General features: G+C 41.0%; 1 protein-coding gene across 2 annotated transcripts in view; it reads left to right on the forward strand.

Moving 5' to 3' along the window:
- LOC124134290 (receptor-type guanylate cyclase Gyc76C-like) overlaps positions 1 to 27,169 on the forward strand; it is a 199,144-nt gene that overhangs the window by 20,708 nt on the left and 151,267 nt on the right. Inside the window, exon 1 of one of the 2 annotated variants that reach the window (XM_046499027.2) lies at positions 25,846 to 25,981. The exons of the other annotated variant lie outside the window; for it this stretch is intronic. The gene's annotated coding sequence lies outside the window, so the exon portion shown is untranslated. Of the gene's footprint in view, positions 1 to 25,845; positions 25,982 to 27,169 lie in introns of those variants that run through there. 2 annotated transcript variants of the gene reach the window in all.

Below are 27,169 nucleotides of genomic sequence, written 5' to 3' on the forward strand. Positions count from 1 at the left end.
ATTACATTTTCGCTCATACTTTAAACACAACTACTATTTTCTAATCAGGATCGGAAGATTATTTATTCCCGAAATATACATCAACATGATGACGTTCACATGACAGTTAACTTTTGTAGGCGTTCGAAAAGCAACATGTTATTTCAAGCATTAATATGAAGGATTTTCTGTCTCTAGCATAGCTTTGCTCTGCGTCTAATTCCACTGACACCGTCCAGTAAGATGACACTCAGATTCAAGAAGTTACTGATCGAGTTAGAAATCGATATGTCTTCGTCACTTCCAAAACGATGCTTTGGGTCCAGAGTTTTTATATCTATTCTGTTCGGACGAATCGTGATTCCTTGAATAAGACGCCAACGCTTGACATGTATTCATACCCGTAACCCTGTCACATTGAAAAACGTTTATGGGGTTTAATAGAGGCCCACTCTCCAGAACCACTGACTACTTACAACGATGACACCAGGTGTTCGCGAAATATCTGGTGACACCATGACATTGTGTTCGCGAATCAGATGAGCATGTCCTGTCCTACATATAGCAACGGTCGTGGTTGAAGTTACAGATAGAATACAACCCAGGAAATATTTCCTGGTTGTGTTTAGGGATATTGAAAAATGTAACATCGATGATAGAAAGTAGTTTCCTATATAAATGCGAGATCGGAAATGCATCTTCGTACATCTGAAGACACAAATGGAGACCTTTCGAATCCTTGGCTTATTCCAAAAGAAACAGTCTATTGAATGCCCTGAAATTCGCGTGCTAGTCTAGACAGATGTGATATAGCTAACAGTGAAATGAGACACATGCATTTCCCAAATTAGTGTTTTAGAAAAGAAAAGTAAACCAATAGCTACAACATATTCCTTTCAATAAATATCAACAGGTTCTATTCAAAATGAAAATAAATAATGTTTTCATACCGCCTTTCACAATTTTGAACATTCATGTTACACATAGACATTTGAGAAATAAAATTGATTTTACTTTTATAGAGAGCAAATATTAGCTAACGTCTTTCGCAATAACCCGAAGCGAAGTAATGGTGATTGAATTTCGTTTTGCAGAGTCCACTACACATTTTTAGAATTGATTCAGTTGTTTTCAATTTCTAAGCTGTTCAAAGATCTGGTCTAGTGGTCTGGCAGTCGGTGGTAAAACGAGAGCTTCTCGTTTAGTCTTGGATTCGAATGGGAATTTCGGTTTTGGCTTTTGAAGGATTCTAAAGGTTTTAAAGATGAATTTAAGTTCAGAGTCAGAGATTTTTATAAACAGACGTGGTATTTTATTAGATGTCTTATGATTCAAAATAGGAATAACTTTATACTCTGTTTTTAAAGTACCGTTGTCATTGGAGCAATCTCATTAAAATCAGACCTAAGTTCTCGCTACCGCAAAACAACGATCTGAGGACATCCGATTAGGGGTCACGTCAGAACGACCTTTCATCCGACAAATCAGAGCATCGCTTACCAGATTATGAAAGTGACACTCGGAATGTGATTTCTAATCATGCAACCTCGAAAACTTGAACTCCGAACGATAGTTACGGGCTTAACGACTGAATCCACAAAATGTTGACCATCTATTAGCCATTCCAGAATGTTCTTTTGTTCAGGTTTCAAATTCGTAATCGAGAATTTGTCAAAATATGTTTCGAAGCGTAGTCGCCAATTTGAAATAAGTGCCGTAAAGCACGAGAAAGCTACCTTCTGATTGGTCATTCCATTGGTCGTTCAAAGTTCGCGCAAGGTCGGTCTGACGTGACCCGTAATAGGATGTCCTCAGATCTTTGTTTAGCTGTAGCGAGAACTAAGATAGGATTTTAATGAGATTGTCATTGGAGCCATACTTGTTAAATATAATGACTAAGGACCACAGACGTGCTTACTTTCATAAAGACTGACCTCCAGACCAACGTTATCTGTCATCTGCGCATCATGAGCTCCCAGATAATATGCCATTCTGGAAGACGTCACAGAGCTGTTTGGTAAGGAACGTAAAAGCGATCGCAAGATCATGGTCGATAGTATCAAACGCCGCTGACAGGACCAATAAGCAATGTCTCAATCATCAATAATCACACTGAGTTGTTTAACACAGTTTATGGCTGTTTCTGTACCCTGGCAAAACCATGTATACCGACTGGAGCTAAATCAGCAAATCATAATGATTGCAGGGAGTCAAAGAGTCTATGATTAACTGCCATCTCAAAGTTTATTAAAGAAACGGCAATATTGATACTGGTTATAGTTTTTGAAAACTTGAGGATCCAAAAAGGATTTAGAGGCTTAACTACAGTAGTCATAAGAGTCTGTGGCACAATACCAGCATTAAGACTCCTTGTGATCCTTGTGGTCAATGGTAGCAAGTATATCCATGCTCACCATGGCCAGTGAAATATTCCCCGTGGATCAAGGCATGAAGTTTGTCGTGTGGGATTGTGATGTAAAAAGTTGCACATGTTTTGACAGATTTGATCTTGTTTTCTTCTAAGATTGCAAAACATGAAGCGAAACCTTTGAGTTTTCTAGAAAACACATTGTATCATTCCACTTGTCCCAAATACTGTCAATGAAACTAATGAAAGTCCTTTCATGTCCGTGTTAAAAATTGTGGTTAAACTATGAGTTTGGGATTCGGTGGTCAATTCCTTGACCCTGCAATATATCTCCCTTTGTGTGGAATGTTATGAAGCTTTGGAAACCAGTAGAACAGTGAAATGGTCATGTCCTCATGTTTTAGAGACACGTCTGTATATGTGACGGAGCCAATGAAGAATCATTCAGTGATGAATAGCCCTTTTTCAGGACCCCTGATTCATGAAACGAACTCTCTCTAATTCCGCTTTTCTTTGAATCTCAAAGAACACCCAAATGTCACGATTGCCTTATCTGTCAGAGGAAAATGTTAGGTCCATAAGTCACTAAGACATGGGGTATTCCCTGAAACAACACTCAACCGGGTTGAACATGGCATCAGAAAGCAACCAACTGACATAATACACCAGCCAGCTATTGCGAGTCTGTGTGATGTGTTTGATATTTCTACCATGCAGCAACACGATTGAAAAGCGGCCACCATTCATCAGAAGTTTGTAAAATAGCTTTTATTCCTCAGAGGCAAGTATTTAATATAAGCTAGTCCTCATAGAATATAACAATGAGAACAACTCATCTTTACTGACTTTGAATAAAATAAAATCCACATTCTACCCAAGTAAAGTACTAATACGGAATTGGGACAATGATGTATCCTAAACGTTTTGCCAAAAAACCTTATACACCAATGTATTGTTCACGTTGACTTTCGGCGGCTTAAAGATATTGGTATGTTGGAAACGATAGCTGTTTCTGTATATCCAAACGGAAAAACTTAACTCAATACAAGGACGGATGAATACTTCTTTTCTTCTCATCTTTCGTCTTAAAACATGATCGCCATGTCATTATTTAGATATTCGTACACATAACGTCTGGGCACTTTGTCTTTGAATGGATGTCTTTACATCCTTCCATCCCGAGAGATTTGTCCTTAAACCCGAGCGTGAATAATTTTATGAATACATGGACTCATGTTTGTTGTCTCATGTTTAAATCAATATCGACATGTTATGAACTTATATATTCTTACACAAAGATATTAGCAAGTGTTTGTTCAAGAACGTTCGATTGTGAACACATGTATGTTTGAATTAGTATGAAGTGATTGACGGAACGAAATAATTCTGTTGAAAGTTAATCTGAATAAACAAATAACTATAGTCTGGAAAATTCCGAAAAACACAAGGGAGCGATGCACACTCAACAGCTGTGTTGTCATCTATTAACCTTCTTAGGGATCTTGAAAACTTCGGAACAACACTTGACGAACGCTCTATTGCAAAATGAATCGACTGTTTGACTGCTCTTATACAAAGTTTAACAGCTACATCTTTAGACACACTTATCGTTCTCACACACACCCATTGTTTAGATATTAGATCTATGCGTGAGGTGAACAGTTGCTGGGGTACTTTCTCCTCATGATCAACTGCTCCATGCATCTTGAAAAGGTCTCCAGTATCCTCATACAGCTTTAATACCAATGCATGCAAGTGTAAGGGTTGTTGACAAGGATACACAACAGACCTTTTACCGCTTACAATCTTGTTTCCTGTCTCCTTGTTATTGATTAGATTTAAAATATATTCTTCATTTAAAATTCGTGAATAAAGTGCTTAAATTAATAAATTAGACACGACAAAACCACTTCCATAATCATAACATAGGTCTACAATTGTCCATTTTACCATTCCGACCATATCACAAGCAAGTGTTTTTGAATCACTATCAAATAGTGATGATACCAACTGTTAGCGAAAAGGTGAGCGTCTTCAGCCTTCTCGGGTGGCACCCGTCACAAACACGTGCAGAGGCAAATCAGTTGTTCATCTGAAAAACGGAAACATATGGTTTACTTACAAAAAGGGAATTGCATCTGCCTTTTTTTGTAACTGATGCGTCAAACTTGGACATGTCTTCCATGTGTCTGAAACTTTCCCGAGGCCTTGATTCTTGTTATAGAAGGATATGTTACAACAAATAATTTCCCTTCGCAATGCCAGTATAATATATAGTCTCTCGTCATACAAATGCAGCTTTATTCATTTCTGGAAATGTACACGCATTATACTATTACCATTACCATAGTAGATGTATTAGTTATACCACATAATAGCTTGCAGCTAAATGTCGTAGACTACCATGCGGATCAATTGGCAAAATGAGACTGCTACTTTGATGTTTATTTTTCTACAGCCATGATATGGCTGTAACAAAAGTAAAAGCGACGTAAACCAAAATCATTCACCCACTGTATATAAACTTGGGCCAAGCTGAATTTTGACAAATTAGTCAATTTCTAAATAGTAATGTCAACCAGTACACTTCCCTGCAACATTTCAATGTCGGTTGAGAAAATGGAAAAGTAAACGTGGCAAACAATAAAGCTTTATATGAAAGTACACCAATATCATGGTTTTTTAATATCCTTACACGAGTGCAATCTTTGATAAGAGATGGGGGTTTAATGTATGTAGTTAGTTTTAATATAGCACACTGGTGATGTTGTTGTTGCCAAGTATTAATGCCAGTAGTGTTAAAGATTATTATGTGTTAATCCGTTTGATGTCCGCGTGTAATATTATCCTGAAGTAAATCCTCCGGTTGTAAAGGTCAGTTTCAGGCAGCGCGTGAGACGCTAGGCGCAAGTGTACTGTATCAGGAAGTGCACTGGGTAAATTACCACGAGTGGAGCAAGTTAAGTATATGTTACAAACCACGACATATGACTAATGCAGGATTCCACGGAGAAACATGACCGTTTTGTTGTCATCTAACTCTGAAGACCAATTTATCTTCAATGTTGGAAGCTATAGAGTCCCTATGTTGTCTAAATTCACTGTTATTGCCTCACGGAAAGACCATCATTGTCAGTGATTGACTGTTTGTGTGCGGTGTCTCCATTAGCATTTTAAAGACAATTTCAATTAGGGAAATGTGAGTAGAAATGGAGAAACATTGCAGAAAATAACGGAGAGAACATACAAATTATTGTGTCTGGCTTTAGAGAAAAGTTAGTTAATATATATGAGAATGTTCGTTTGATATGTAATAAAATATTTCGCTATTTTCTAGAAAATTATTATTAAAAGTTAGTAGTGTTTAACAAACGTCGAGACAGCTCGGCGATCAGATGCAAGAAATATACTCTGATTTTGGTCAGATTACTTTTTTTTACTTATGCTTTGTGAGTGAGTGAGTATGGTTTTACGCCGCTTTTAGCAATATTCCAGCAATATCACGGCGGGGGACACCAGAAATTGGCTTCACACAATGTACCCATGTCGGGAATCGAACCCGGGTCTTCGGCGTGACGAGCGAACGCTTTAACTACTAGGCTACCCGACCGCCCCTTTATGCTTTGTGAAGTTCATATCTGTCAGTCTAAATTATCCACCGAAACATACAGTACTCCATTTGGCGTAAAAAGCACAAGTGCAGAGATTCGGCTGCCAATACGGAGAGAAAAAACGTTCAAATAAAGCGACAAAACTCTTTCCATATCCAATAGAATTCTCTGCATAAAGCAGAGTCGATTGTACGATTCCGACTATATCATGAGCATGTGTTTATGAATCACTATCAAATAGTGATGATACTAGGTGTTTGCAAAAAGGTGAGCGTATCCTGCCCCACCGGTGGCATTCGTCACAAACACATGAAGAGGCAAGTCAATTGTTCACCTGAAAAAAAACAGGAACATCTGGTACATGTCAAAATAGGGAATTGCATCGGATATCTAAAGAAATATACAGTGTATGTATGTGGGAGAGGGGGTGGGGACGGTTTTAATGTCTCGGCCAAAACATTTCTTTTGTAGTTGACTCAGCATAGATGAATGCTACTGAGGTTATAATGTTATATTGAAACCCCTGGGACTTCGATTGTATCTCCATTCTATCCGGTTAAATACCCTTGCCCCGGCCGCATCCATAGCTACCAGCATGACATGATGCTAAAAATAGCCGTCCAATGAAATTACACTTATGTGCGAGAAAAATTCGGTGGGAAACAACAAATTCCAGGAAGAAGAGAGACGTCCATGGTATATATCCCAAAAGAATATATAATAATTCTCTTGATAATCGAGTATGTCCTCGACACACATCGGCATGCATTAAGCTGACACGCAGCGATATAACTGGAATACTGTTAAAAGCGGCGTTAAACCCAATTCACTCACTCACTCACTCACTAACTAAAAGGAAGGTGGCATGCAATTGAGAAGTTATTACGTGTGCATGAAGCAATGGAATTAAAAATCAATATCATTTCTGTCTCAATTTAGTTCTTACGTCATGACTTACAAAAACTTAACATTCCACCCGTTTACACAAATTCACTTAAGTTATCTTTCCATCCAACTATTTTGCTCTCAATAAAAATAAGCTTTTCTACGATTCATACAGGAATGGCTAAAGTTGCTTGTTCTATTACTGCTTTCCGTATATATTGACCGTGTTCATGCATAGAATAAAATTAACTAGTTTACTTTAGTTGACACACGATCTTTTTTTCGCGGAAAGGATGAGACGAACAAGTCTGTTTACCAGTTGTTTCTTTTTGAGAACTAATATCCTCCACAGCCCCACCCAACCCCACCCCACCACACCACACCACACCACACCACACCACTACCTCCATAACATAATGATTGCTCAACGGGCTCAAATCATTGTTCCCAAACTGTGAACCTACAACTAAGGGCGACCGGGGTAATGGTGTTTCAAAGGTCATGTTCAATTACAGCCATCGGTATCAAGTAAGGTACAAAAGTTGATATATTTGCAGATAATAGTTTTGAACGCAGGCACTAACAACTGAAACACGATCAATTGTCCTCAAACAATAGTGGTTACTGGCATTTCGTTCAGTGATTTACGGCAAATTCTATTAGTCTTCCCACTCCAGCTTCCTCTCCGTATACCACGATAAATCAGCTGACCCTCTGTGTGTCAATCACCAGAGCTATTGACAACTCGTCTATGGTATGTCTGCTCTACGTGACACAGGGAGTAGATCATCCCCGTAATTACGCCCTGTTGAATTTATCGGCGAGCAATAACGCCTGGCGCAAGGAGAGGGTCAGAGACAGAGCCTTCTGAAGTTGATGGAAGAATAACATGAGTTTGGTGATAAACAGTGGGTTCATTGTGGTGTGTAACGGAACTTTGTCGATTGCTGGTTTCATGGCGTAGTGATTGTTAAGCATAAGTTGGTGCTGTAACACTCTCAGAAATAGTCGACCATGATTTACATATAATGACCATGGTAAAAATACCTGGTTGGGGACCCGTCAAGATTCTCGGGTAGAATAGGTCTTCAGCAACCCATACTTGCCGTAAAAAGCGAGTAACGGGATCGGGTGGTCAGGCTCGCTGACTTGGTTGATACATGTCATCGATCCCAATTGCGTGGACCGATGTTCATGATGTCAATCACTTGACTGTCCAGACTCGATTACTTAACAGACCGCCGTCAGATAGCTGGAATATTGCTGAGTGCGGCGTTAAACAACAAACAAACAAACCTGGTTGGGGATTTACTAGTCGGTTGTTACAGATTCCGTACATAATCTTTAGACTCATTCCTCTACCTGTAAGAAAGATTTATTGTTTTCCATATACTTCCGAATAACAGCATGGTTTTATTTTATTTTTTTATTATTTACACATTAAGATAAAAAAATGCAGCAAAGAGGGTTTGGGTGATCCTGGCAAAGGCAGGCTGGTTAGGCTCATCATCAGCTCAGGGCCCTTGCCCCCTCCACACGCAGTATAGTAGTAATTATAATCGTAGTTGTAGTCGTTGTTATAGTAGCAGCTGAAGTAGTAGTAGTAATGGTAGTAGTGGTAATAGTAGCAGCTGTTGCAGTGAGTGAGTGAGTGAGTGAGTGAGAATGGTTTTACGCCGCTTTTAGCAATATTGCAGCAGTAGTAGTCAATAGCCCAAGAAGAATAACAGAGGTATTTTCAAATCAACTATGTCCCCAAGCCTGACAACCCGGATCATGAAACATTAAGCCGACAAAACATGCTGGTTGTTTAATTTCGTTATTTTTGTGTTTCACTTCTGGTATCGATTTCCTGCACAGTAAATGTTTTGGATTATGACAGGAGTATAATCGTTTCATTCGTCAATTTGAATTTACAACATGTTCTTTTTATGGTCATCTGGTTTATGGACACTTAAAGACCGCTGACATGGATTGCCTCGCGTTCGTCAAAGTCAGTGACAGTTATCACCAAACCACTAATAACCAGTACCAAAATCGGGAAACCATGGACCCAGAATATGTTATTATTGCTGGTTTCAGACATATTATACTGGCAAGTATACTTGCTGAATACCATATGCCTACCACTAAAATATGTGCCTTTCAAAGTGATTTGATTACATCGATTTATAAGTCCAGAATAATCGTGTGACCTGGAAACGTCTTGCACGATGTGATGTTTATTGGCGCCCATCGACACGAGATGGGTCTTGACAGGCGGGCCAATTCCCCCGTACTTGATAATGACGGAATAAATCATATTCGGCTAAGGAAATAACGCCGTCTGTCAGTTAAGCCATATGAAACGATTGGCGATCACTTTCGATCCAAAATGATATAATGCTAATTGATCAGTGATCCCTGCATGCTGGATGAAGACAGGCACGGACGCTCGGTTATAGTCAAGCCCGAAAGTGGAAGAGTATGAGTCGTTTCTGGGTAGGGACATTTTTGAAGTTTTCTCGAATATGGTCGTATCGAAATATTCTTTATGTCGATGTTTGTACATATACCTATTAATTTCTTTCGTTTTATATTGTCATGTTTGTAGCTCTCAAATATGAAAGCTGTCTCTGAATTTAAAATGAGACATAAATGTTGTGTACTTTTCACTTTCTGCATCTTAAAAAGTGCGCTCTGGAATTTAATTTTGTATATTTATGATAAGAGATGAGATAAAAGCTTCCGTTATCGTAAACACTCACTCAGTATATTCAAAGTGGAGACTCAGTTATCACTGGAAATGATATTATGGAACAGTGTATATTGCTTCTAATATAATTAGACAACCAGTATTAACTGGTTCGGGACTGTTTGTCAGGTAATCCCAAAGCCATGAATTTAGATGTCACTGTGTCAATATTTGTGGATGTAACACGACAGTTTGAATAATACGGATTGTTGATGACAAGAAGAAATAGTTATAGTAACAGAAGCCGAACAAGGAGTCAAGACGAATAGTTGTCACGTTAATAGTACATGGCAGTAAAGGTTGAAGTCAAGGACGAACGTTTTCCGACATGGTGATATCTTAGGGTCACGAATAATATATGTCTCGTTGTCTGTAGGATGTAAACGCTGAAGGCAAGAAGAGTAGTTGTCACGCTAGGAGGAGGAGGACGTCGAAGGCAAGAAGAGTAGTTGTCACACAAGTGGACGGTTAAGCCAAGAAAAGTAGTTGTCACGCTAGTTGGAGGAGGTGGACGGTGAAGGCAAGAAGAGTAGTTGTCACACTAATAGGAGGAGGACGTTGAAGGCAAGAAGAGTAGTTGTCACACAGGTGGACGGTGAAGGCAAGAAGAGTAGTTGTCACACTAATAGGAGGAGGACGTTGAAGGCAAGAAGAGTAGTTGTCACACAAGTGGACGTTGAAGGCAAGAAGAGTAGTTGTCACACAGGTGGACGGTGAAGGCAAGAAGAGTAGTTGTCACACTAATAGGAGGAGGACGTTGAAGGCAAGAAGAGTAGTTGTCACACAAGTGGACGGTGAAGGCAAGAAGAGTAGTTGTCACACTAATAGGAGGAGGACGTTGAAGGCAAGAAGAGTAGTTGTCACACTAATAGGAGGAGGACGTTGAAGGCAAGAAGAGTAGTTGTCACACAGGTGGACGGTGAAGGCAAGAAGAGTAGTTGTCACACTAATAGGAGGAGGACGGTGAAGGCAAGAAGAGTAGTTGTCACACTAGTAGGAGGAGGACGTTGAAGGCAAGAAGAGTAGTTGTCACACAAGTGGACGGTGAAGGCAAGAAGAGTAGTTGTCACACAAGTGGACGGTGAAGGCAAGAAGAGTAGTTGTCACACTAGTAGGAGGAGGACGTTGAAGGCAAGAAGAGTAGTTGTCACACAAGTGGACGGTGAAGGCAAGAAGAGTAGTTGTCACACTAATAGGAGGAGGACGTTGAAGGCAAGAAGAGTAGTTGTCACACAAGTGGACGGTGAAGGCAAGAAGAGTAGTTGTCACACTAATAGGAGGAGGACGGTGAAGGCAAGAAGAGTAGTTGTCACACTAGTAGGAGGAGGACGTTGAAGGCAAGAAGAGTAGTTGTCACACAAGTGGACGGTGAAGGCAAGAAGAGTAGTTGTCACACAAGTGGACGGTGAAGGCAAGAAGAGTAGTTGTCACACTAGTAGGAGGAGGACGTTGAAGGCAAGAAGAGTAGTTGTCACACAAGTGGACGGTGAAGGCAAGAAGAGTAGTTGTCACACTAATAGGAGGAGGACGTTGAAGGCAAGAAGAGTAGTTGTCACACAAGTGGACGGTGAAGGCAAGAAGAGTAGTTGTCACACTAATAGGAGGAGGACGTCGAAGGCAAGAAGAGTAGTTGTCACACAAGTGGACGGTGAAGGCAAGAAGAGTAGTTGTCACACTAATAGGAGGAGGACGTTGAAGGCAAGAAGAGTAGTTGTCACACAAGTGGACGTTGAAGGCAAGAAGAGTAGTTGTCACACAGGTGGACGGTGAAGGCAAGAAGAGTAGTTGTCACACTAATAGGAGGAGGACGGTGAAGGCAAGAAGAGTAGTTGTCACACTAGTAGGAGGAGGACGTTGAAGGCAAGAAGAGTAGTTGTCACACAAGTGGACGGTGAAGGCAAGAAGAGTAGTTGTCACACAAGTGGACGGTGAAGGCAAGAAGAGTAGTTGTCACACTAGTAGGAGGAGGACGTTGAAGGCAAGAAGAGTAGTTGTCACACAAGTGGACGGTGAAGGCAAGAAGAGTAGTTGTCACACTAATAGGAGGAGGACGTTGAAGGCAAGAAGAGTAGTTGTCACACAAGTGGACGGTGAAGGCAAGAAGAGTAGTTGTCACACTAATAGGAGGAGGACGGTGAAGGCAAGAAGAGTAGTTGTCACACTAGTAGGAGGAGGACGTTGAAGGCAAGAAGAGTAGTTGTCACACAAGTGGACGGTGAAGGCAAGAAGAGTAGTTGTCACACAAGTGGACGGTGAAGGCAAGAAGAGTAGTTGTCACACTAGTAGGAGGAGGACGTTGAAGGCAAGAAGAGTAGTTGTCACACAAGTGGACGGTGAAGGCAAGAAGAGTAGTTGTCACACTAATAGGAGGAGGACGTTGAAGGCAAGAAGAGTAGTTGTCACACAAGTGGACGGTGAAGGCAAGAAGAGTAGTTGTCACACTAATAGGAGGAGGACGTCGAAGGCAAGAAGAGTAGTTGTCACACAAGTGGACGGTGAAGGCAAGAAGAGTAGTTGTCACACTAATAGGAGGAGGACGTTGAAGGCAAGAAGAGTAGTTGTCACACAAGTGGACGGTGAAGGCAAGAAGAGTAGTTGTCACACAAGTGGACGGTGAAGGCAAGAAGAGTAGTTGTCACACTAATAGGAGGAGGACGTCGAAGGCAAGAAGAGTAGTTGTCACACAAGTGGACGGTGAAGGCAAGAAGAGTAGTTGTCACACTAATAGGAGGAGGACGTTGAAGGCAAGAAGAGTAGTTGTCACACAAGTGGACGGTGAAGGCAAGAAGAGTAGTTGTCACACTAGTAGGAGGAGGACGTTGCAGGCAAGAAGAGTTGTTCTCACACAATTGGACGGTGAAGGCAGGAAAAGTAGTTGTTCCACTAGTAGGAGGTGGACGTTGAAGGCAAGAAGAGTAGTTGTCACACTAGTAGGAGGGGGACATTGAAGGCAATAAGAGTAGTTGTCACACTAGTAGGAGGAGGACATTGAAGGCAAGAAGAGTAGTTGTCACACTAGTAGGAGGAGGACATTGATGGCAAGAAGAGTAGTTGTCACACTAGTAGGAGGAGGACGTTGAAGGCAAGAAGGGCAGTTGTCACGCAAGTAGGAGGAGGAGGTTGAAGGGAAGCAGTTTAGTTTTCACGTTAGTGGGAGGAGGACGTTGGTGGCAAGAAGAGTAGTTGTCACACTGGTAGGAGATGGACGAATTTTAACATAGCGTTCAAGATGTTTACACTCATCTACCGAAATGCATGCATGTTGATGCATGCGTGTGTAACAAATGCCGAATTTATCCTGCTTGCCTACTGGGATACCATACCGCATTTTAAAATGAATACCCCACTCAAACACAGTAGTCGAGTCCTAACTCAGACGTTGTTTAATCCCCTTGCCGAGAGTCAGACAGGGTAAAAATAGCACCATCTTAGCGTCTTCATGATAACGCGGCCAGAGGATCGAACCACCGACATTCCTCTCTCCGGGCAGACACTCCATCAACTACACCACCGAGACGGTCTGGAGGGAGGTGAATGTCGGGTCAAGAAAGGATGTCGTCACACATGAGTAGGTGAACGTTGGTGGCAAGAGAGTAATTCTCACTTGAATGTGATGTGAATATTGGGGCAGAACGGTAGTCGCCGTATTAGAAGCTGATGAACGCGTTAGCCGATGAGACTGTAGTTGTCACTGGCTGGAACGTTTTATAGTATTCACTGATTTTTTATAAGGTGAGGTGAGGTGAAATTGGGTTTAACGTCGCGTCCAAGATTATTGCACTTATATAGCGACGTGCATGCACGTGTTTGCGTGGCTGCTTGTACTAGTCCGGACTGATGCCGATTTATAGTGCTACATGTAGCTAACTGAGATACCATGCCGCAGTTTAACATGAATACCCCACTCAGACACAGTATACTGACTCCGAGCCGACCAGTCCTTGTTTTAGCCCCTTAATGCCGAGCGCCAGACAGGGTAACAACAAGTACCATCTTTTAACGTCTTTTGGCATGACGCGGCCGGGGATCGAACCCCGGACCTTCCGCTCTCCGGGCGGACGCTCTACCACAGGACCACGGAGGCGGCCGATTTTTTTATAAGAAACATTGTAACATGAATGTCACGAATTATGCACATGCTTTCTTTATTATTGGCTCATTTTCAGAAATGTACTCAACCATCAAATGTGTTTCCTCGCTACATGGTATTTCAACAATTAATATCAAATTACCCTTTGACAAAATGTGCAGATCACTGCCCCAAAGTACCCGTTCCAACCCAGTGGTATTAATGCATATGTCGTATGTATATATCTGAGACGGGTTGAGCCATGTCTGTGTGTGACATATGGAGAGAGAAAATACCGTACACATAATCGATTAATTCCTCACACCGTTAGACAGGCAAGAAAATTATATTTGTTTGGCATCCCCCGTCTGTTATAGACTCTGTTTGCTCCCGGATCACATCACACATGGACACAAAGTTATGGCAGTCAATGCCCTTGTCATTTACATAGCATGTGATTGACACAATGGGAGATTGAAATTGATTCCAGTCAACTAGTCTTTGATAAAGCGTGATTAATTAAGCTGTGTCTCAAAATGACATAATTTGACATGGTTCGAAGAACGTTCATTACAAACTCCAATTGGAAAGCCTTATTCACTGGAATGTTTAAATAGTTGTGGTCACCAGTAGCAGGAGGTTAACGTAAAGCCCCCGTCACACTTATTCGGAATCAAGCAGAACCAGCCGGAATGAAACAAAATTCAAAATTCGTGCCTCATAAGGAAGAGAATTTCAAATTAAAACCCTAGTCACACTAGAGGCGGAATGCCGTCGGAATGTTTATTCCTGGATTTTCGAACTGCATTCTAAAACTTCTGACTGCATTCTGAGTGCATTCCAAATATTCGGGCCCATTCTTGTGGTCGGCCTAAATGTTTTGCTTATGCTCAGAACTTTCGAGGTGCATTCGAAGTGGAGAAATATCAAACGGCATTCGAAGTGTATTCCAACTGCACTCTGATTGCATTCTAAATATTCGGAAGTCAATGAGAGTAGTTGTTACACCAGTAGTAGGAACACGTGGAAGTTAGTGATAGGTATGGTCACGCTCCTAGGAGGTGAACGTGGAAGCCAAGGAGGGTCGTTGTCACGCTAGAAGTAGGTGAGCATTGCCAAGGAGAGTAGTTGTCTACCAATGCACAGATCGATGCTCATGATCATAATCACTGGATTGTCTGTTCCAGACTCGATTATTTACAGACCCCCGTCACATGGCTGGAATATTGCTGAGTGCGGCGTTATCCGAGCTCATTTTGTCAGTAATATCATTCATTGTTTCATTATATTATTATTCAGAATATTATTGTTTCATCAGCTTATATACATATGTCTAAATAAAGCTCATGTTAAAACATTTATGTGTGGAAGCTATCATCTCGCTGCGATTATGACTGTATATTATTCAGGATAAGAAAGTTTAAAAATCACTGTTGTAATGAAATGGAGCATTGCGCGGTTGTACCTTCTCTCTACAATAAGTCAGCTACTTGCAAGTTCCCAGTAAGTGATGCATGACGCAACATCTGTGTGAACAGGTGTCCTTTCAGAGCCAGGGAATAGTGATGATCTCCGATACAGCGTTGTACGTCAACGTCAATATATGCACACTATGGGTCCATAGGTTGAAGCGTTTGGTATTATACTGATATATGAATGTTTCAGGACGAGCCACATACACACTTACAAGATGTCATTTGCAAAATGTGACATTGTATCATACTTGCCATTCACTTTAAACATCTGACATTCGTAGCAGTCCCTTCAAATATGTGACATTCTTGACGGTCACTTGAAACATGTGACAATCTTGGCATTCACTTCAAGCATGTGACATTCTTGACAGCCACTTGAAACATCTAATCTTCTGGGCAGTCACTTCAAATATGTGACATCCTTGGCATTCACTTGAAACATGTGAACTTTTTGACAGTCACTTGAAACGTGACATTCGTGACAGTAACCTGAACCATGTGACATTCTTGAAAGTCACTTCAAACACATGACATTCTCAGCAGTCACTTTAAATATGTGACATTTTGACAGTCACTTTGAAACATGTAACATTCGTGACAGTCACTTGAAACATGTGACATTCGTGACAGTCACATGAAACATCTTGTATTCTTGACAGTCACTTTAACCATGTGGCATTCTTCGCAGTCACTTCAAACATGTGGCACCTACCGGCACCGTCCAACAGAATTCGTCAACTTCATGACAGTGATGTAAAGACTTTCATAGACTTTAGAAAAGCCTTCTACTTTGTAGATAGAAATAAGTTGTTATATGTGTTATTAAATAGAGGTGTTCATGGTAAAATGTTTATTATCCTTGGAAATATGTATGAAAATATAAGAGCATGTGTAAGGGTTGAAGATGTGAAAACAAGTTTTTTTAACACATGTACAAGTGGTGTTAGACAATGATGCATGTCAAGTCCTATTCTTTTTATACTTTTTATAAAAGAGTTTGTACGTGAAATGGAGATTCTTGGGCTAAGAGGCATATTTGTGAAAGACAATTTTGGTGAAATCATGGTATTATATGCTGATGATGTCACTCTTATTGACGATTGTGTAAATGGACTGCAGAGAAACTAGATGCTTTAGACTCTTATTGTGACAAATGGGGCCTTGAAGTTAAGACAAAAGTCATAGCTTTTAGAAAGGGTGGTTTTCTGAGGAAAACTGAGATATGGTTTTATAAAGGTTTGCAAATTGAAGTGTCATATTTCAAATACCTTGGTCTACTATTCTCTTCAAGGCTTGTTCGGACAAGAGCATGTGATACACTAGCTATTCAAGCAAGGAAAGCGACTTTTCCTGTGTTAAATATGATAAAGAAATTACCATCTCTCCCATTTTCTACTGCTGCTAAACTATTTGATTCAAAGATTGCTCCTGTTCTTTTATATGACTCAGAAATTTGGGGATGTCAAAAGTGTTCTTTCCGTTGGTAAAAGAACATCAACAAATGCAATTCTAGGAGAGCTGGGAAGAGCATCACTGTGTGTACACTATTACAGTCGTTGTATTAAGTACTGGTGTCGACTACTTAGATTACATGAAACGCGATAGCATACCTTGTTATCATATGTTAAAAGTACTTGACGAAAATGGTCAAACTAGCTGGGTTTCTTATATAAGACAATTATTGTTTCAAACTGGGTTTTCATATGTGTGGGTGTCTCAGGAGTGCGGCGATGTGAAATGCTTCATGGTTATATTCAAACAACGACGTAAAGATATAGAATTACAAAACTGGCATTGCAAAATCACAAATTCTTCTTCCCTTGATGTTTATTCATCTTATAAATCACTACTCGAACCAGAAAAATATCTGTCTACTTTAGCATGTGAAAAAGATCTTCTTAGAGCTTTATGTAAATTACGGTGTTTTAGCCATAATCTAAATTTCCAGAAAACTCAATTTAATACAACCACAGAGTCATCTCATGTATGAAATGTAACCGCTATGAAATAGAAAATGAATACACTTTTTTGTTAATTTGTCCTTTTTATAAAAGTAGTTGAGAAAATTTAATTCCAATAGGTTACCATGTACAACAATCCGTCCAAATATTTATCAGTCTTCTATGTACCAGAAATGATTGTGTTATTAAAAACGTGTCTATATATTAAAAAGGCATTTACCTTTGTAAATACAAATGTCAAAAAAAGATGAACGTTTGTCGTAAGAATATTTGTGCATGTGCAAAGTATATATTATTCCTGTAAATGAACTCAGGGCCATGTGGCCTTCATTCATGAATAAACTTATTCTTCTTAAAGCTGACTGCTCTACCACATGGATCGTCTGGAGTAGTCAAATATATACAAGCTTATTTCAAGGGCTATATTTATCAAGTTACTATAAACAATTGATTATTTTCATATACAATGTGACAGTCATTGGAAAAATAGAAATATATGGAAAGAATTGTGCCCTCGAACGAAGATAAATAAACAAGTGACGGATGTCGAGAGGGGTTGGTTATACTAATACTAATTAACAGCCTCCAGAAAAATATACCTCATGGTAGCACGAAATATACATATATATACTACCTAAGATAGATTTGGTTGGCGGCTTTGTATTCCTAAACATTCACATGATCGTCTATTTTGACAAAGAAGGAATTGTCTTTGACCTGAATGGTTTTCATTCCACATTAAATTGACAAATGTAAGCCGTGGTTAAACTGAAATACTGTAAACTACGTTTATAACGAACACGCTTATAACGAACTGACGGATATCACTACTTTTTGGTCCCGGCCATTTGCTATATATATGCTGTATGCTTATAACGAACTATTTTTATAACGAACTTTATCGGTCCTCATGAGTTCGTTATAACCGTAGATTACCGTTCTGTTAAAGGCAGCTACAGCTGTGTTTAGCCAATTGGCGAATACTATTTAGCAGTCAATTCAAAGACATAGTTTAGGGTAGCCATGTGATGTATATACTGTTAAGCAGTCAATTTAAAGATATATAGGGCAGGGTTGCCACGTGATGTAAACACTATTTAGCAGTCATTTCAAAGACATAGTTTAGGGTAGCCATGTGATGTATATACTGTTAAGCAGTCAATTTAAAGATATATAGTGCAGGGTTGCCACGTGATGTAAACACTATTTAGCAGTCATTTCAAAGACATAGTTTAGGGTAGCCATGTGATGCATATACTGTTAAGCAGTCAATTTAAAGATATATAGTGCAGGGTTGCCACGTGATGTAAACACTATTTAGCAGTCATTTCAAAGATATAGTTCAGGGCAGCCACGTGATGTACATGTATATATTTTTTAGTCAATTCAAATTCAAAGTTCAGGGTATCTACTTACACTTCACATATGATTATAATTAAGTGTCTGATATATGTAAGTTCAAACGTATAGTTCTGTGGTTAGCCACGTGGTAAGTAGGCATCCCAGTGGGCACCAATTGTACTCTCATTGCTGACAAGGGAATTTGGCCAAGAAGTTGAACTTAAGCTTCAGATATATCGATGATATCGTATCGTTCAAATAGCCAATTACCTTCAACTGATTTACCCACCTGAACTAGAAATATAGCAGGCCAGTGAAACCGCCTCATCTGTTTTATATTTATATCCATGCATAAAGATTTAATAATCAACTTTCCCTTTATGTCGAGCAATATTCCAGCAGCTCAAAAGCTTTGAGGTACAGTCGAGCATGTTATTTCTACGAGGGTTTCAAAGAGCGGCATACGTCTTTTGCTCAGTTGCTTGCCCAAGGACTCAACCAACATTCAAGGCCTCAGGAAAGCTTCCCAAAAAATTATGGTAGACATGTGGAGGACCAAATTTGACGCATCGGTGACAGAAATTATATCCGATGCAATTCCCTATTTTGACGTGTACCATATGTTACCATGGGCGGATACAGAGGGTGTGTGTGTGGGGGGGGGGGGGGGGGTGCGCACCCCCCACCTTTTTATTTCGAAAAAAATCTTTATTTCTGTATAAATTACCACCAAAGACAATAAATAGATCTAAATTGTGCACCCTCCCTTTTCAAAAAAGCTGTATCCGCCCATGGTTACGGTGTGTTTAAGGTGAACAATTGACTTGCCATTGCATTTGTTGGGAAGGATAGGTTCAGGATAGGATCATCACTATTTGGTATTAGTGATTCATTAACACATGTGTATGATTCAGTCGGAATCGTACAATCGACTCTGCTTTTAGCAGAGATTTCTAGTGGCTATGGAAAAGGTTTTGTCGCTTTTATTTACATATTATTTAACAATCACTAAAAGCTTAGTTCTGTTTAGTCACGCGGCATAAAAGCCTTTAAACAATCACTTCATATCTGATCAGCCACGTGGCTTTAATACCATTTTAACAGTGATGTGATACATACACGTTCACCATAACCAGCCACTGAAACATATAATTGCTTTTAGGTCCTTAAATGATGTGACCCGTGAAGATCCGGGGTAGAGTAGGTCTTCAGCAACCCATGCTTGTCGTAAAAAGGCGACTCTGACGTGAGAGGCGACTAACGGGATCGGGTGGTCAGGCTCGCTGACTTTGTTTGAAGCATGTCATCGATCCGAATTGCGTGGATCGATGCTCATGATATCAATCACTGGATTGTCTGGTCAAGACTCGATTATTTACATATAGCTGGACCATTGCTGAGTGCGGCGTAAAACAACAAACCAAAACATTAAATGATGTAGTGTGAATCAAGGAGAAGTCAAATATCTGACAGAGGTTCGGCTATCGCCTCTACCGACGACGGCCTTACACAACATCAAGCTCATCATGCGTTGTGCCATTAATACCAACGTTCAAACCTGTTCACTGTCATATGTGTAGTGCTGTATGTCGACACAGGCTATAAAATGCAATGGGGCGTCACTGCTAACTTCATCAGAATAATCGGGCTACTGTGTTGGTATATATTTTTTAACATCTTAGTATTTAAATACTGCGTTCCCTGTACATTCTATTTTCCGAGTTCACATAAGCCTATTGAAATGTTGCACGGTAGTGTTGCTTGGTGGGTTGTTACGGCCCCTGTGTAAGATTATGTGTCTCAACACCCGATACCTGCCAACATACAAGGATGTATCAGTGTCTGCCTAGAAGGTTGGGTCTCACATTAATGCGACAGACGATTGCCTTCTTAACTGTGTCTACTGTCGGATGATTTACACAATAACAGTTATTTTTAGCGATGTGACGTTTTGCGCTTTTCGTGTTACAGTGATGTGTTGGGAGGACTGATGACTGGATAGGTGGTCGAGGTGGATGTGTAGATGGTCACGGATATGGATGATAAATGGATGCATTGATGGGTAGATGGATGTGTTGGGTAGACTGATGACTGGATAGGTGGTCGAGGTGGATGTGTAGATTGTCACGGATATGGATGATAAATGGATGCATGGGTGGATGGATAGATACATAGATGGATAGATGGGTGTGTTGGGTAGACTGATGACTGGAAAAGTGGTCGAGGTGGATGTATAGATGGTCACGGATATGGATGATAAACGGATGCATTGGTGGATGGATAGATGGATGTGTTGGGTAGACTGATTACTGGATAGGTGGTCTTGGTGGATGTGTAGATGGTCACGGATGTGGATGATAAATTGATGCATGGTTGGATGGATAGATGGATGTCTCAGGAAGATTTTTGGCTGAAAGGTGGTCAAGATGAATGTGTAGATAGTTACGGATATGGATGCTAAATGGATGAATTGGTGGATATATGGCTGGGTACATAGCTTTGGTTATGGTTGCGTGATAGGGGTATAGATAGAGGTATGATGGATGCATGACAGGTGGATGTGTAAATATTTGGGGATGTGGAAATAGAGGGACGTACGGACGGATGGATAGCTAGCTAGATGAATTGGTGCATGAGTAGTTAGTTGTGGGTATGGATGATGGATAAATGGATAGGTGGATCTGTAGATAGTTGGAGGGACATGAATGTGAATAGTGGGATATAGAGGTTTTGGTTGATGGATGGTTAGCTAGATGAATAGGTGATCATTAAATATATGTTCGTGTTGAACATGTTGGAGAATTCAGCTTCTCATTCTCACTCTTACCCACAATCCAACCCGACACCTTACCCTCGTCCTAAACACCTCACCCCAACGTCGCAATCCCACCCCTTATCGAAACGTATAACAGCTACGGCGTTTTCGTCGGTGAAAGGGTTAACAGATGAGTTGTCATACAGAAACACTTACAATGGCACCTCATGTATACGTTAGGATAATGGGATTATGTGTGTATACACATATATGTCAGTCTGTCAACCCATCATCCTCAGTTTGTAAAGCCCGTCCCTACTATAATTCAAAAGGGTTGTGGGGGTTGTGAAGAGTGGGTGGCGTAGGGCTGATGATGAGTGTGTGTGTGTGTGTGTGTGTGGGGGGGGGGGGGGGGGGGGGGGCGCCACGAGTAGTTGCGTGAACTGTTGCAAGTGTCAGATTACGCTACAAGGTTGCGGATGAAATTCAAAGTCACACTTACTTGTTCTCCGAAACAACATACAGTTTTTCTACACTCATCATGAATAAAGGTATCGACTGTTGGCTATGGACAAAGTGAGCGTAAGCGATGTGCTTGCATCCATCTACAGTTAAACCCCTTTAATCTGGAAACCCGCAATCTGGGTAATCTTCTTGGCCGTCTATATATAGACAATCCTCTTGGAAGCGATTTCAAATGAAAACAATACTGTCAGGTATATGGTATTTTGTGATATATATTACGGACAAAAAGCAGATTGGGTATGAAAGCAGATTTTCAAATTAAAAACAAGTTTCATTTGGAACCAAAGCCTGTTGTCTCTGTTCGACTGACTAGTCACTTTGTGACGAGATGTATGCATGTGCACATTCCAGGAAAACTGGGGCGGTCTAGATTTCCGAAGCTGGGTTAGCCTGGTGGGTAAAGCTTTCGATTCCCGGGTTCGATTCCTGACGTGGGTACAATGTGTGGAGCCCATTTTTGTGTCCACGCAGTGATATTGCTGGAACATTGCTAAAAGCGGCGTAAAACCATACTCACTCATTCACGCCAGGAAAACTTGCAATGTTTAAGGGCCGTTTGTGAGAGATGAGAATACGGTTTTTTTCGGCGAAAGCATTTACGAATGATATTATAAGATAAAATGGTTATAACACTTGTATGTTTTGGGATGGTAAATATCCTCTGTTAAGGCTCGCTGAATACTATTATATATATTCCCCAAACAGGACATTTACCATCTAAAATAACACTCGCGTGACAACCTTTCACTTCCCACATCAAGTATGTTGCTAAAGTATGAATACTGTCATCTATTTGTTACATTAGAACAAAGCCCTTTTCCGATGTTAGGCTTGGGGATGTTAGCCCCGTGGCGAGACGGGAATTAAATGTAAGAAATGCTTCGCTTTCGGTCTTACATTTCCGACCACTATCGCCGAATGATTACATCCCCAAGCATTACCGAGAAAGGTAGTTTTATCTTGTTAGAAACACCATGGTTAAACGGACAACTGTGTCCAAATAAATTGAGAATACATGTTTTATAACAAATATTGGCTGTCAATAAACGTCAATAAATCGTATGAATGTACCTCCCTCTAATCAGAATGTGTACTAGTGACTTCTTTAATCCCAAATTCCCGCGTGGAAATTCAAAGCTACCTCGATTTTCAACTTAGACAGACCCTTTGTGGACGGTATACAAAATACAAAAAAACATACAAAAACAAAAGACGTAAGTCACTCTATATTTCTGAAATTGGGTTAGCCTAGTGGTTAAAGCGTTCGCTCGTCACGCCGAAGGCCCGCGTTCGATTCCTCATATGGGTACAATGTGTGAAGCCCATTTCTGGGGTCCCCAGCCGTGATATTGCTGGAATATTGTTAAGAGCGCCTTAAAACCATACTCACTCTAAAGTTGGTGCGTAACAGCTGGCAAAAACAGAAGAAAATCCTTAACCCGTCTGACATTGATGAATATGCATGAGCGGCATATACTCCCATTATATTCCAGTGGTGACTGGTATGGATGAGCACACGAGGGACGTGTTAGTTGTATTGCAGTCTTGTGACACAACAAACAACAGTCTAGTCCATAAATTTGGTTTGGCGCGCGTGTGTGTGTGTGTGTCTGTCTGTCTGTGTCTGTGTGCGTGTGTGTGAGCGTGTGTGTGTGTGTGTCTGTCTGTCTGTGTGCGTGTGTGTGAGCGTGTCAGTGGGTGTTTGTATGTGTATGTGTGTGTGTGTGTGTCTGTCTGTCTGTGTCTGTGTGTCAGTGCGTGTTTGTATGTGTCTGTGAGTGTGTGTCTGTGTGCGTGTGTGTGAGCGTGTGTCAGTGGGTGTTTGTATGTGTATGTGTGTGTGTGTGTGTCAGTGTCTGTCTGTGTCTGTGTGCGTGTGTCAGTGGGTGTTTGTATGTGTCTGTGAGTGTGTGTGTGTGTGCGTCAGTGTCTGTCTGTGTCTGTGTGCGTGTGTGTGAGCGTGTGTCAGTGGGTGTTTTTATGTGTCTGTGAGTGTGTGTGTGTGTGTCAGTGTCTGTGTGCGTGTGTGTGAGCGTGTGTCAGTGGGTGTTTGTATGTGTCTGTGAGTGTGCGTGTGTGTGTCAGTGTCTGTCTGTGTCTGTGTGCGTGTGTGTGAGCGTGTGTGTGTGTGTCTATCTGTCTGTGTCTGTGTGCGTGTGTGTGAGCGTGTGTCAGTGGGTGTTTGTATGTGTATGTGTGTGTGTGTGTGTGTCTGTCTGTCTGTCTGTGTCTGTGTGCGTGTGTCAGTGGGTGTTTGTATGTGTCTGTGAGTGTGTGTGTGTGTGTGTCAGTGTCTGTCTGTGTCTGTGTGCGTGTGTGTGAGCGTGTGTCAGTGGGTGTTTGTATGTGTCTGTGAGTGTGTGTGTGTGTCAGTGTCTGTCTGTGTCTGTGTCTGTGCGCGTGTGTGTGAGCGTGTGTCAGTGGGTGTTTGTATGTGTGTGTGTGTGTTTGTGTGTGTATGTATTTATGTGTGTGTGTATATGTATTTATGTGTGTGTGCTTGTGTGCGTGGTTGTCTGCGTGCATGGGTGTGCCTGTCTCTGTGTGTGCGTGGATGTGAGTGTGTGTGTCTGTGTGTGTGTATGTGAGCGTGGATGTTTGTGTGCGTGCATGTGTGTGTGTGTGCGTAAATGTGAGTGTGTGTGTCTGTGTGTTTATGTGAGCGTGTGTGTATCTGAGCGTGTGTGTATGTGAGCGTGTGTGTATGTGAGCGTGTGTGTGTGTGTGTGTATGTGTGTGTGCCTGTGTGTGTGTATGTGTGTGTGTGTATGTATTTATGTGTGTATGTATGTATTTATGTGTGTGTGCTTGTGTGCGTGGTTGTCTGCGTGCATGTGTGTGCCTGTCTCTGTGTGTGCGTGGATGTGAGTGTGTGTGTCTGTGTGTGTGTGTATGTGAGCGTGGATGTTTGTGTGCGTGCATGTGTGTGTGTGTCTGTGTGTGTGTGCGTAAATGTGAGTGTGTGTGTCTGTGTGTTTATGTGAGCGTGTGTGTATCTGAGCGTGTGTGTATTTATGTGTGTGTGTGCCTGTGTGTGCGTGCGTGCGTGCGTGCGTGCGTGTGTGCGTGTGTGTGTGTGTGTGTGTGTGTGTGTGTGTGTGTGTGTGTGTGTGTGTGTGTGTGTGTGTGTGTGTGTGTGTGTGTGTGTGTGTCCTTGCTAGTAGTTTTTTCGTGCTGTTGGTGTTGGTTTTTTGTACCATGTTGCAGTTTATCATGGACACACCATATACTGACTCCGAGTCGATCAGTACTTCTTTTATCCTTCTAATGCCGAGCGTCAGGCAGGGTAACAGCAAGTACCATTTGTTGACGCATTTTGTCATCTCATCCAATACAGCCCATGCAAGTCTAAAATATCGGGCAAGTCTAGATTATCAAAATGGAGAAAGTCTCCTGGCTCCTTTTTATTACAACTGTACTTTAACTGGGTATTTTTCTTTAAAATATGTTTTTTTCAAAGGCTAAATGTGAGTCTACCTTCAATATTTCCTGTGCCAAAAGGAATATTGTATACTGCATTATACAAATCGTCAATGGATCTTCTCATAATTATGAAATTTAAGCTTTGGGGATAAAATGACATAGAGACGTTATCAATGTCAGTATTTAACCACGTAGTAATAAAACTAACAGCAGGGGTAGACCATATAGTGGCCAAATGTATAGCTAATCGTGTCCAAGACACCGACTGCACACGTTGCCTTCAAATACCATCATATCATTACCGTAGCACACTGCTAAGATCAAAGTGTTATAGATCAAATATTCCCCATATCTTCCAACCGGAATGCAAGATAATTGTGTCCGATCAGTATCAAAGCAGTAATAATAACTCTGTCAATGCGTACAGTTAAAGCACATCCATCAATAACATTCCCATTGTTTCTTATAGCAGACCACAATATCTGGTCGCCTGTAAATCAGCGGACCAATCTATTCATATTCATATACGGATCAGAGGGATTAGGAGATATCTCATTTCACAGATAGCTAGCTGCTGGTTGTGAATGAACAATATTCGAAAATATATCACGCGAGACTCAATCGTATGTGATTTACATAACAACAACTTGTCTAAGTTTAGCTAGAATAAGAAAGAAAAGTATTTGTATGTATTTGATAGTGTATCGCACAACCCAGAAAGCAGGAAGTACGGCTTACTGTGGTGTGTTCAACGTTATGAACAGGACTGTCTACCCAATATAGACGGACAATTGACGGTACATTATCAACTGGTGTATCATATAATCTGTATACTCTGTTAAAGCAACTGTGAAGGTAAGTGTGAGCTTGTCCTTTCCAGCATGTCTTATGATTCAGTATAAAAATAGTTCATGAGGTGGTTCTACAAGGAGATTGTCGTAAGCCCTACGTGTTTTACTTCCCCCCTTGAGACACCATAGGAACCGTTCCAGTCCGGAATATACTGGTGTGAAAATCGAAGTCTTAAAGTGTGTGTTTGAGTACATGAACAGACCTTCAAGTATGATTCAAATCGTTCCAAGCCCACATTGTTTTTCTGCCAATTCGAATTTTACGATGTATCTCAAACTGGATAATTAGTGTTTTAATTTTTATACATGGCACTAAGTACAACGTCTAGGCATTTAACTGGACCTGGATAAATGACAAATTGAATGAAATGTAGTCCCCCTTTAAGCACATGCCCCAGTATATGCTTCATTGTGTCAAAGGGGGCCCGGGCGGCCCAGTTATCTAAGGCGCCGCGATTCGCTGTGCGTCCCTTGGGCACACCAGAAACCCATGATTGTTCGAATCCCGGTTCGCCCCGTTTATATTTCTAGGTTTGTCAGCACCATGCCCGTACTAGTGGGTTTCACCGAAGTGGTAAACGTCTGAGACCTGCATCAATTCCAGCTTTCCTCCCACATGGAGTTGACATGCCGTGATATAACTGGAATACTGTTAAAAGCGGCGTTAAACCCACTCATTCACTCTTTGTGTCAAATGTATAGTTAACTTAACCTTACACTGACGCAAAGTTATTCCTGTAGAAAATGTACCTACTTTCGGTACATTCGTTTGGCTCGTATACACAAATATGTGAACACATTTGTATTCATACAATTTGCACACATTTGAATAGCTGCATGGGGACATGGTTATTTCATTGATCGCCGTGCGGATCTGTGAACCGATGGCCCCATTGCTTGAGAAAAACTATATCCCCTTTATTTGTGAACAAATGTTATTCTACGTGTACACTAGGGGAATGCAACAATTGACGCACCCATCTATCATATACACCAGGTATGACTGGGGTTTGGGTGTCACCCATGAAGCTCTATGGCTTGATTGAGATCTGCGCGTTTTTCAGTCAGCAGTTTATGCATCTCAAAAATACGATATAAATACGGGCCACTGCTTTCTGCATATGCATAATTTACAACGCTTTACGGTAAGGTGAACGAGTCTCGCGGGACGCTGAGTTATACTGGTCAGGGA

Source organism: Haliotis rufescens, unplaced genomic scaffold (assembly GCF_023055435.1).
Source record: "Haliotis rufescens isolate VD_foot unplaced genomic scaffold, xgHalRufe1.0.p SCAF_11, whole genome shotgun sequence".
NCBI lineage: Eukaryota > Metazoa > Mollusca > Gastropoda > Lepetellida > Haliotidae > Haliotis > Haliotis rufescens.